The 11,009-nt window shown below is 45.1% G+C and overlaps 1 pseudogene across 1 annotated transcript; it reads right to left on the minus strand.

Annotated features, from left to right (window-relative positions):
* Positions 1–3,660: 3,660 nt before the first annotated feature.
* LOC308528024 (notchless protein homolog 1-like) lies at positions 3,661–9,490 on the minus strand (annotated as a pseudogene). Its single transcript has 2 exons — positions 9,455–9,490; positions 3,661–4,506 (listed from the first exon to the last, which is right to left on the minus strand). The product of its transcript is annotated as a notchless protein homolog 1-like (transcript).
* Between the last annotated feature and the right edge of the window lie 1,519 nt (positions 9,491–11,009).

Consider the following 11,009-nt stretch of genomic DNA (forward strand, 5'->3'; position numbering starts at 1 on the left):
ACTGCTGTGAGGGAAACGTACTCCTATCTGTTGGGCACTTGGGACCTAGGCATTAGTCAGGGGCAAATATTGAATTTTAAATGTGAAATAAAAATTTACCAAGCTTTCCGAAAAACACTAAGCTAACTAATGAGGAGGAAACAATCAAGTTGGCTCATATATCTTAGTAGCAATAGTCAATTCCAATTTATAGTAATGTAATGGCTGCTGAGTTCTAAGTGATTCTAAGGATGAATCAGACGTTAAACACAAGCTGTCATTCATGCGTAGATGCAGAAGAAATAACTTTACACAAGAGCTCAGGAAACACAGCACCTATAGACTCTCTGGAAAGGTATGATGTGAATACTGCCCACGAAGGTATGACTTGAATACTGCTCACAAATAGATTCAGTGAAATAAAGAATTTAGAAATATAGAACCATGTCATGGAATAGCTGCTATCAATGACTGAATTTATTTAAATGTGGAAAATTACCACAAGGAAACAAAAATGTTATAAATTATGAAATACAATATAATATTATCTTACTATCCTATCTAATAAAAGAGAAACATGGTAATTAGCGTACATCCACTACCCTTCCCATTGGCTAATCAGGGCGATATGCAAATTAACTGCCAGCCAAGATGGCGGCCAGCAGCCAGGCAGCTTGAAGCGAACATGAGGCTTGCTTGCTTCAGTGACGGAAGACTCCAACGTTCCCCGCCTGCCGCTGCCGACCTCTGAGCTTGCAGTTTGAAACATTGTTATAAATATAGAAGCTAAACAAAACCCCAGAAACCTGCTTTCAGCCAGCCGGGATCTCAGAGCTGGAGTTGAAATAGTGTTTCAATTATAGAACCCAAACAAACCAGATACCTGCTTTCAGCAGTGGAGGCCTAAGAGCTGGAGCCAAGCCTCAGAGCTAAAGCTGGCCCAGAATAAAAAGAGAAAAAAAGAAAAAATGGAGAAGTTGGGAGCTTCAGTCACCCACCAGCCTGAAAAGAGCCCTCAGCCCCTCACCCAGACTGGCCAGGCACCCCAGTGGGGACCCCCACCCTGAAGGGTATGTGACCAGCTGCAAACAGCCATCATCCCCTCATCTAGGCTGGCCAGGCACCCCAGTGGGGACCCCCACCCTGATCCAGGACACCCTTCAGGGCAAACCAGCCGGCTCCCACCTGTGCACCAGGCCTCTATCCTATATAGTAAAAAGGTAATATGCCTCCCAGGACCGGGATCAGTGGAGCCGCGAGGCCTCCCAGCACCAGGATCAGCGTGACAGGGGGCAGCACCCAAAACCCCTGATCGCCCTGTGGCACTGTGTGTGACAGGGGGCGGGGCCACAACCTCTCTATCTGCCCTGCTCTTTTCCGTGACAGGGGAAGGCGCCCCAAACCCCTGGTCAGCCTTGCTCTGTGCCTGATAGGGGGGAGCTCCCCAACCCCCTGATCGCCCTGCGGCTCTGTGTGTGACAGGCTGCAGTGCCCCAACCCCCTGATCGGCCCTGCTCTGTGTGTGACGGTGCAGCGCCCCAACCACCCCCCACGGGCCCTTCTTTGTGTGTGACGGGATAGAGCCATAAGCTCCCCATCGGCCCTGCCCTGAGTGTGACAGGGTGCAGCGCCCCAACCCCCTGATTGGCCCTGCTCTGTGTGTGACAGGGTGCGGTGCCCCAACTCCCCTATAGGCCCTACTCTGTGAGTGACAGGGGGGAGCGCCCCAACCCCTGATTGACCCTGCTCTGTGTGTGACAGGGTACGAAGCCCCAACCCCCCCCGATGGGTCTTGCTCTGTGCATGATAGGGGGCAGCACCCCAACCCCTGATCGACCCTGCTCTGTGCGTGACAGGGTACGGAGCCCCAACCCCCCTGATGGGCCTTGCTCTGTGCATGACAGGGGGCAGTGCCCCAACCCCTGATCAACCCTGCTCTGTGTGTGACAGGGTACGGAGCCCCAAACCCCCTGATGGGTCCTGCTCTATGGGTGACAGGGGGCAGCACCCCAACCCCCTGATTGGCCCTGCTCTGTGAGTGACAGGGGGTGGCACCGCAACCTCCCCATCAACCCTGTCTTGAGTGTGACTGGGGCGGTGCCCCAACCCCCCAATTGGCCCTACCCTGAGCGTGACTGAGGGTGGCATCGCAACCTCCAGATCCACCCTGCTCTGTGCATGACAGGGGGCAGCATCCCAAGTCCCCAATCAACCCTGCTCTGAGCCCGACCAGGCGCTGCACCTAGGCATTGGGCCTGCCCTCTGCCACCGGGGAGCAGGCCTAAGCTAGCAGGTCGTTATCTCCCGAGGGGTCCCAGACTGCAAGAGGACACAGGCCAGGATGAGGGATCCCCCTCCCCCCTGAGTGCACAAATTTTTGTGCACCGGGCCTCTAGTATAATAATGAAAACATTGAGGTAAAATGGGAGAGGGAAGGTGGAAGGAAGTACTGTCTAAAGTGATTACATTATGTAATTGATGTTGTACAAATAAGTTAAGAAGGAACTCAAAGAAGTCTGTATGCTTAAATGGCAAACTATATTCATGTACACAAAACAAAACAAAGAAAACACAGATTATGTAGCCCAAGAAACAAAAGAAATAGCAGAAAGAGTTTATACTGGCATCTTCTCCATTGCAAAAATATGTGCATGTATTTTGGATATAAATATTTAGCACAGGCCATGGTTTAATCAATGGGATGAACTTAGTTTGGTATTGTTGGAACACATACCAACACTTCCCTCCCCTCAAACATTTTGTTGGAATTTTTCCTGGCAACATTGATAACTTACTTTGCCAACATTTTGGCAAAATTCTATAGCTTTCCAGGCACTTTTGGGCATTAAAATATTTCATGCAATCTAAATCAGTCTTTAATCTCACTTCTAATTCAATGTTTCTCTTCTTTCCCTGGCAGGGGATAGAACAGTGGAAAGAAGAGAGTTGATTATTTTTACCCTCTTTGTTTTACCTCCTTCTTCCCTGGCTTCTGCAACGCAACTTTAAGGATAAAAGCGGGAAGGATAAAAATTCCATAAGGAAAGGCTCTTTATTCTGTGTTGTTAATAATTTTATCTTGCATTTGAATTTTCTCTTTTATGAGAGGCATCTAAATGCAAGCATTTAAAAGAGGGAACAATAATAGTTCTTTGGAGGACTCCAATATCTCATCTCCAAGTTGCACCATTCCTTGAGTGTTGCCTCCTCTGTTTGACCTCTTTGGAGGTTCCTCTTCATGCTTGTTTAGGTAGTGAACCTGCCTAATATCTACTTTTCCTAGCATTTAGTATTTCAAGATGACATCAATACAAAAACATACCTATACCACTATTACCCTGTATTTTGTACTGTTTTTCTAAAATACAAGTTATTTGGTCACAGAATCTGAAGTCTGACCTTGAATAGAGCTGACATCTGGGAAAGATGGCAGGGTCAGCAGCAGGGGTCTAGTCATTGCCTGGCCTCCTGCCACCCCTTATGGTACCAGGAAGGTGCAGAGTGATGGCCAAGGACTGAGCTTCATGGAGACTTCCTGTGACCTCTGATCTCCTGCTCTGGGGAGGGACCCTACTGCAGTCTGTGCAAGGACAGGAGGCCACACTTGTTCTCTGGGTCACCACCCTGGCCTTTGTTCTCTGTCAAGGCAGGCACCTGGCACAGGCCGAGTCCAGGTGGGGGTCAGAGAGAGCTGTGAGATTTCTCATGTCCTCCATACCCAAGGCATTTGTCCTCACCACTTGCCAGCTTTGGCTATCTGGACTCCAGTTGATAGCATACACCTCATCTCTGTGGCCTGGCAAGTCTGTGTCCAGCTTCTGGGCCTCATGTCCCAAGCCTTCAATGTGCTGTCACTGCTGCCAATGACTGGGAGCTGGCTGTCAGCTGACCATGCTATCTGGTACACGGAAGCCACGTGACCACACAGGGAAGCCATCCCACCTATTCTGCCATCCACCAGCTTGGTGGACTTGTCAAAGGAGGTGCTGGAGACCATGCAGGAGTCAGGGGAGAAGAGCACCTGGTTGATGAGGGCCTGGTGTCCAGTCATCCGTGCAAGGGGCTTCTTGTTCTCTGCAGGGGACCAAGGAATAAGGTGAAGTTTTCTGAGACAGACACCACCCTCTTAGGGCACTGGTCCCACACAATCGGCTCAGAGCCCTCTCCTTTTACTCCTGTAAGGACCCTTTGAGGCATTAACCGAGGCCTTAGCTGGCTCAAAGGCCCCTGTGCACAGGGTATAGTCAGTGCTGAAGGGCATGGTATTCACCCAATGGCCATGGCCTTGAAGAGTCCAGCATAGCACTATCATGGGCCCTCCAGACTTTAATGTTACAATCCTGTGAGGTAGAGTAGAGAAGCCCACCTCCTCCCCATCAAAGACAGGTGACTGGGTGTGCCCGTGAAGATGCGCTCACAGTGGCCTGAGGTTGTGTCCCAGATCCGCACACTGCCATCCTTGGAGCTGCTGGCCCCATAGTGGCACTCAGAGTATGTACTGAGGGGCTCCCAGCTTAGGCCCCTGACCTACCTGCTATTGCCACCAAGTGCCCTGGGGATGAAGGCCACAGAAATGACTGCCTCACTGTAACCCTCCAAGGAGCTGGTGCAGCCGGTCACAGCATGGATCGTGAAGATAGCCTGTGGCTGATAAATGATGTTGAGAACCTTCTCTGTCTCCACTCCCAGCATCCTCCCCAGTGAGGAGATAATCTCAGCCTCTCAGACATAGAAATCCAGTGGTAGGAGATCCCCCTGGGCCAGCAGCACTTTGCACATGAGCTGCCCTTTCCTACATCCAACAGGGAGCCCAGTAGCTGCCTGCCCTCAACCTAGAACAGCACTAGCAGCCTCTGCATGTCATGAGCAGCCGCCTTGACCATCACTGTCGCTGCCATCCTGTTTCCCCACGTGGAGGAGAAAGCTGCTCTGTATTTTTGGATTGTGAGTGAAGATTGCTCTCTCCACCTTCCTGCCTTCAGATTTTAATAGCTGTGAGTCCAGCACCTTATCTATCAAAATCAAGAAACTTTTGGTGCTCTCCACAAACAGTGTGGGGCTACCCTACTAATTTTTGCGATGCAGTGGATTAGTAGGGTAGCCTGAGATTCTGAAGCCTGTTGTAAGGGCAAATACAAATTAAAAATAAGAGGTCTTTCAACCTGTTGAAAATAAGAGAAAATAAAGGACAGACTTCCCTCTTTCTTATTTTTAGAATTTACTTTAGAACAAGTGTAATTGTGAGTTCTTTCTCTGTATCTATGAAATGTATGCAAAACTTTAAAATACAGGATGTGGCAAAGGTAGGTCGACAGTTGTGAGTGCACAAAAGAGTTTATTCTTGTATTATCATGTATTAATCATTGTATTACTTTCCATACAAACAACTGTCCGCCTACTTTTGCCTCACCCTGTATATAAATAAGTCTCTGGCCAGCTTTATGACCTTGGATTGACTTTCTCAAGTTTCTGTGGGAAGGTAGAAGCCTAAGTTCCTCAGATAGAAAAACTACCGCCAATCACAGAAGATTGTGCAATTTCTAAGCAGATTGCCTGTGATGTCCACCACATTCTGGTTTAATGTTTATTCAATATGGAATCATTTTCTTTTACTTCTACCTCTCTGGAGAGGTTTGCTGAATATGGAGAAGATTTTGTTTTCAATTATATTTCCTCAACACTGTCCTCCTGCAAGCACCATTCTTTTACAGCAACATATCTTGCCTTGGGGTACAAAGGCATCCTCCCTTCCACAAAGGAAACACTAAACATTTATTTTTCTTGATATTATTGGAAATGAAATTTTGTCTTAATTTTCTTGAATTATTTGTTGTTACTGTATAAAAATGCAACTGGTTTTTGAGTGTTGATTTTGAACCTTGCAAACTTGCTAAGTTTATTATTTCTAAGAGTTTTTTTCATATTTTCCTTAGGGTATTTATTTATTTTTAATACACAGTCATATACAAACAAAAGGGTATGAAAGTACACATAGTGAAAAGACTCATTCTCTTTTCCTTCAGGCATTCACTTTCCTTCCCCAGGTTATCGATTTCTTATGCACTCTCCCAAAGATATTTCTTACCTATATGAGCAATTACTAAATCCTTCTACTATCCACACTATTGTGCACCTTTATTTTGTATACTCATCATATAATAGCAATATATAAAATGCCTCCTCATTTTATGACAACCATAAAGCTGCATTTTTATTAGTTACTTCTTTTTTGGCAGCACTGTAGTATGTCTGTTATATTTTATTTCTTCCTACTGTTCATTCATGCATTTCAGAAAGTTTTCACTGAATAGCAGTTTAATGTTTCTTAATTTTGCCCTTTTCCTTCCATGATACAGGTAAGGTTAGTAACATTTGCAAAATGATTCTCTATTTCACTCGCCTTTTTCTTACTGACCTATACTAGTAAATTTTGTCTAAATTTCGTCTCAGGGGAGCTGAACAAAATATTCGCTAATGACAATCCACTTTCAACTTCTTGAGTTGAGAAATCTCAACCAGCTTTGAATTCAGATCTGAACTCCACACATTAAGATACTTTCTGATTCTCCAGTCATGTATTTCCTCTTTGTTCTTTTCCTTTAGAGTATTAATTTCATAAATTAATGTGGCCTTTTTTCTTAGGTGAATATATTCAAGTTTTAGTTGAAATTTTTCTGACTTTTGAAATTGTGGGTAAGTTATATGCTCAAAAATCCCTGTTGGCTTAAATGGAGAATGGATTTATGGCACAACCAAACTATAAATGCTCAGTAAGGCATGGGATTAGCCACTTAAAACTAAGGAATCTTAATTATTCTATAGTATACTCAGTACTTAGGTGCCTTAAAATTTTAAAGCAGCAAATATTCTTATTTCCTCCTAACATATAAAAGGCTTATATGTGGCAGATTCCATTTACTCTATAAAAAGAGAAAAAGCTATAATTGTATAATTATTAATGGATAAGCACCAGTGCTTTCCATCATGAAGCTATTTGAGCTCACTAAAGCCTACCCCTTACTGAGGCCTGACTAGATGGCACTAACTTACAAAATCTCATGTGGTTGGCACTTTTGAGATAACACTTGCACATCAAACTTGACTAAGTCAACCCCTAGTCACATTCAAACATTTGCCATGTCTCGTCCTCTGTTGAATCCCATAGGTCTCCTGTGATTTCTGAGGCCCGTGGCCATTTATTTAGGGTTAAGAAACTGTTGGTGACATAGAAATAGGCACTCACCTGGGGATAAAGCATCAACAAGCTGCAGTGGCCTGCAAGATAGAATATTAAAAAACAACAACAACAACAACAAAAGATAACCTAAGGCTTCAGCTTGGCTGGCATGGCTCAGTGGTTGAGCATCAACCTATGAACCAGGAGATCATAGTTTGATTCCTGGTCATGGCACATGCCCAGTTTGCAGGCTCAATCCCCAGGGTGGGGCATTCAGGAGGCAGCTAATCGATTATTCCCTCTCATCATTGATGTCTCTATATCTCTCTCCCTCTTCCTTCCCCTCTCCAATAAAATATATCTTAAAATAAAACAAAGCAAAAGAAAAAAACAAAAACTAAGGTTTCATACATCCTAACCAGGTCAACATGTAAAAGCCAAAGTGTGACAACTATCCACCTATATAGTTATGAAAAGTAGCTTCATGGCTCAAATAGGCATCTATAGACAGAAGATTCAAAATGCCCTGCCCATGTAGGAAAGCTCCAGGCACCCCACATGTATCCCAATTTCAACAAAAATCTCTCTATAATGTTCATTTGGCTCACCAATATTCTACTCCCTATATATTTCTCATAGGTTTCAGCTATACACCACATGTTGGGGTAAAAAGAGGCTCAATTAATAGACTATACTTCTGCCCTAGCTGGTTTGGCTCAGTGGATAGAGCGTCAGCCTGCAGACCAAAGGGTCCCAAGTTTTATTCCAGTCAAGGGCAAGTACCTTGGTTGCAGGCTTTTCCCAGGCAGGGCCCTGTTCAGGAGGCAACCAGTCCATGTGTTTCTCTCACATCGATATTTCTCTGTCTTTCCCTCTCTCTTGCACTCTCTAAAATCAAGGGAAAAATGTTCTTGAGTGAGAATAAAGAAAAAGAAATAGACTACACTTCTGCACTCAAATGTTAAATTAATTGAAAAATAATGACAAAAACAATATGTATTTAAAAACTAAGCAGATATCAGTGAATGGTTTCTCTAGTACTGAATCCTAGGTTTGTGAATTATATTTCTAGCAGGGTTAAGCTGGTAAAGACATCTTCTTTTAAGGACAGAGCGTACACCTGAGGAGAAGAACAGAATTATGTTCCATGTGGGTAACTAACTCACTTATGGAATTGCACATTACTGTGCAACTAACTCCCTTTTCTTCTAAACTCACTAACTGCATAAGCCATTTCATTTTCCTGTTGTGCAGTGGGTGAATGGATGGATTAAAGTCAATACTGTCACAAAAATATAGCTTCCTCTACTTAAAAAAAATAATAAGAGTGGGCTAGGAGTCTTATTCATATCTCCTTTAATCCCTGCACTCCTTCCCCAGAATCCCACAGACACATTGCATTTGAATCTCCTTCAAGCTACAACTTTCAGCTGAGTTTAACATACTTCCCTTGATTTATTCCCCTAAAATGTCAGTAGATCCAGTCCTATATTCATTTTAAATAAAGATAGTATTGAAAGAAAAAAGGAAGTTTTCACTGAAAAGAAGAGGTCTTTGGTCCCTCCCTGGCTTCAACCCAAGAATTACCTTCCTCTTCTAATAACTGCCTTTAGTGACAATCCAGGAATATGTAAATTGACCTGGCTCATTGTTGTGTCATTCTTCTTCAACCAAATAACTTGTGGAATTGTACATTACTGTTGTTAATGTGTTCATCATGGAGGAATCTACAGCATTTTGTAGCTTCATTCTAATCAATCTATAGTTTATTAATATGGATAGATTATTTTATTTCTTTATAACTCATATTATTAAAAACTAGGGGCCCAGTGCACATATACATACACCTTGAAAGGAACTGTGAGCCACAAGGCTGTGTTGGGCACAGGGGCGGGTCTTGGTCCCTCCCACCATGGCCCCCTTCCCCTGTCTGCTGGCAGCCCCGCTCGCTCCCACCTCCACTGCTCCCACATGCAGCCAACACCAGCTCTGCTTGCACCCGCTGATGGTGTGGAGCAATTAGGGCCAGCGCCAGCAGTGAGTGCAAGTGGGGCTGGCGCCATCAGTGGGTGAGAGTGGCAGCTACTGCCCTGGTCAGCCCTCAAGAGCAGGGGGAGATGGAGAAGCCCTGAGGGACAATTGGGGCCAGTAGCCACCTCTTGCACCTGCTGCCAGCAGCAAGCGATCGTGGCCGGTGCTGGGCGCTGGCAGTGGGTGCAAAGAATTTTCAATAACCATCAGAAGCTCACCCTGATGACAGTGGCCAGTGCCCTGCCTTGGTCTGGCACCCCCGCTCACCTGCTTCACCATCCCAGCGTGACCTACGCACGTCATGGTCTGCACTCTGCCACCTGCTGCTGATGCCCGCTATGTTCTACGTGTGCCCCCTAGTGGTCAGCACATGTCATACCAACCAGTTGTTCAATTGTTCTGCCATTCAGTCTATTTTCATATTAGGGTTTTATATATATAGACTAGAGGCCCAGTGGACGAAATTCATGCATGGGGGTGTGTGTCCCGCAGCCCAGCCTGCACCCTCTCCAATATGGGATATCCCTCTCACAATCTAGAACTGCTGGCTCCCAACTGCTCGCCTGCCTGCCTGCCTGATTGCCCCTAATCATTTCTGCCTACCAGCCTGATCACCCTCTAACCATTCCCTTGCCAGCCTGATCAATGCCTAACTGCTCCCCTGCTGGCCCAATCACCCCCAACTGCCCTCCCCTGCTGGCCTGGTTGCCCCTAACTATCCTCCCCTGCAGGCCTGGTTGCCCCTAACTATCCTCCCCTGCAGGCTTGGTCGCCCCCCCCCCCCCCCACTGCCCTCTCTGAAGGCCTGGTTGCCCCCAACTACCCTCCCCTGCAGGCCTGGTTGCCCCCAACTGCCCTCCCCTGAAGGCCTGGTTGCCCCCAACTGCCCTCTTCTGATGGCCATCTTTAACTACATGGGGCAGCCATCTTGTATGTTGGAGTGATGGTCAATTTGCATATTACCTCTTTATTAGATAGGATGAACGGTGGTGGATGTTCACCAGAACAAGAAACCTTTATCCATTTAGAGTGCTGGTTTGATTAGAGAAGCTCCATTTGGACTTGATAAAGAATCTTTAAAAATATTATAAACCTGTGTTTTGTTGGCTGGTTGATTCCAAATATATCACATTTAAGATTGTTTCAAAGAGTAAACTTTCAACTCACTTTTTATTTATTTATTTTATTTTTAAAATTTATTTTATTATTTTATTTTATTTTATTTTATTTTATTTTTTACAGTATTACAAATAGTAGTACATATGTCTCCTTTTTGTCCCTATTAAACTTCTCCCCGGCCTCCCCTACCTCCTGGCACATGCCCTCACCCCACACCCCCGGTGCCTTGCATGGATTGGTTATGCTTATATGCATGCATACAAGTCCTTTGGTTGATCTCTTACCACCCCTCTCTACACTCCCCAGCCTTGCTGCTGTACTTTGACAGTCTGTTCGATGCTTCTCTGCCTCTGTATCTATCTTTTTGTTCATCAGGTTATAATGTTCTTTATTATCCATAAATGAGTGAGATCATGTGGTATTTTTCTTTCTCTGACTGGGTATTTCACTTAGCATAATGCTCTCCAGTTCCACCCATGCTGCTGCAAATGGTAAGAATTCCTTCCTTTTTATAGCAGCATAGTATTCCATTGTGTAGATGTACCACAGTTTTCTAATCCACTCATCTGCTAATGGGCATTTAGGCTGTTTCCAGATCTTAGCTATGGTGAATTGTGCTGCTATGAACATAGAGGAGCATATATCCTTTCTCATTGGTGTTTCTGCTTTCTTGGGATATATTCCTAGCAGTGGTATTACTGGG

This window comes from Myotis nattereri, assembly GCF_964212035.1.
Source record: "Myotis nattereri genome assembly, chromosome: 1".
Taxonomy (NCBI): domain Eukaryota; kingdom Metazoa; phylum Chordata; class Mammalia; order Chiroptera; family Vespertilionidae; genus Myotis; species Myotis nattereri.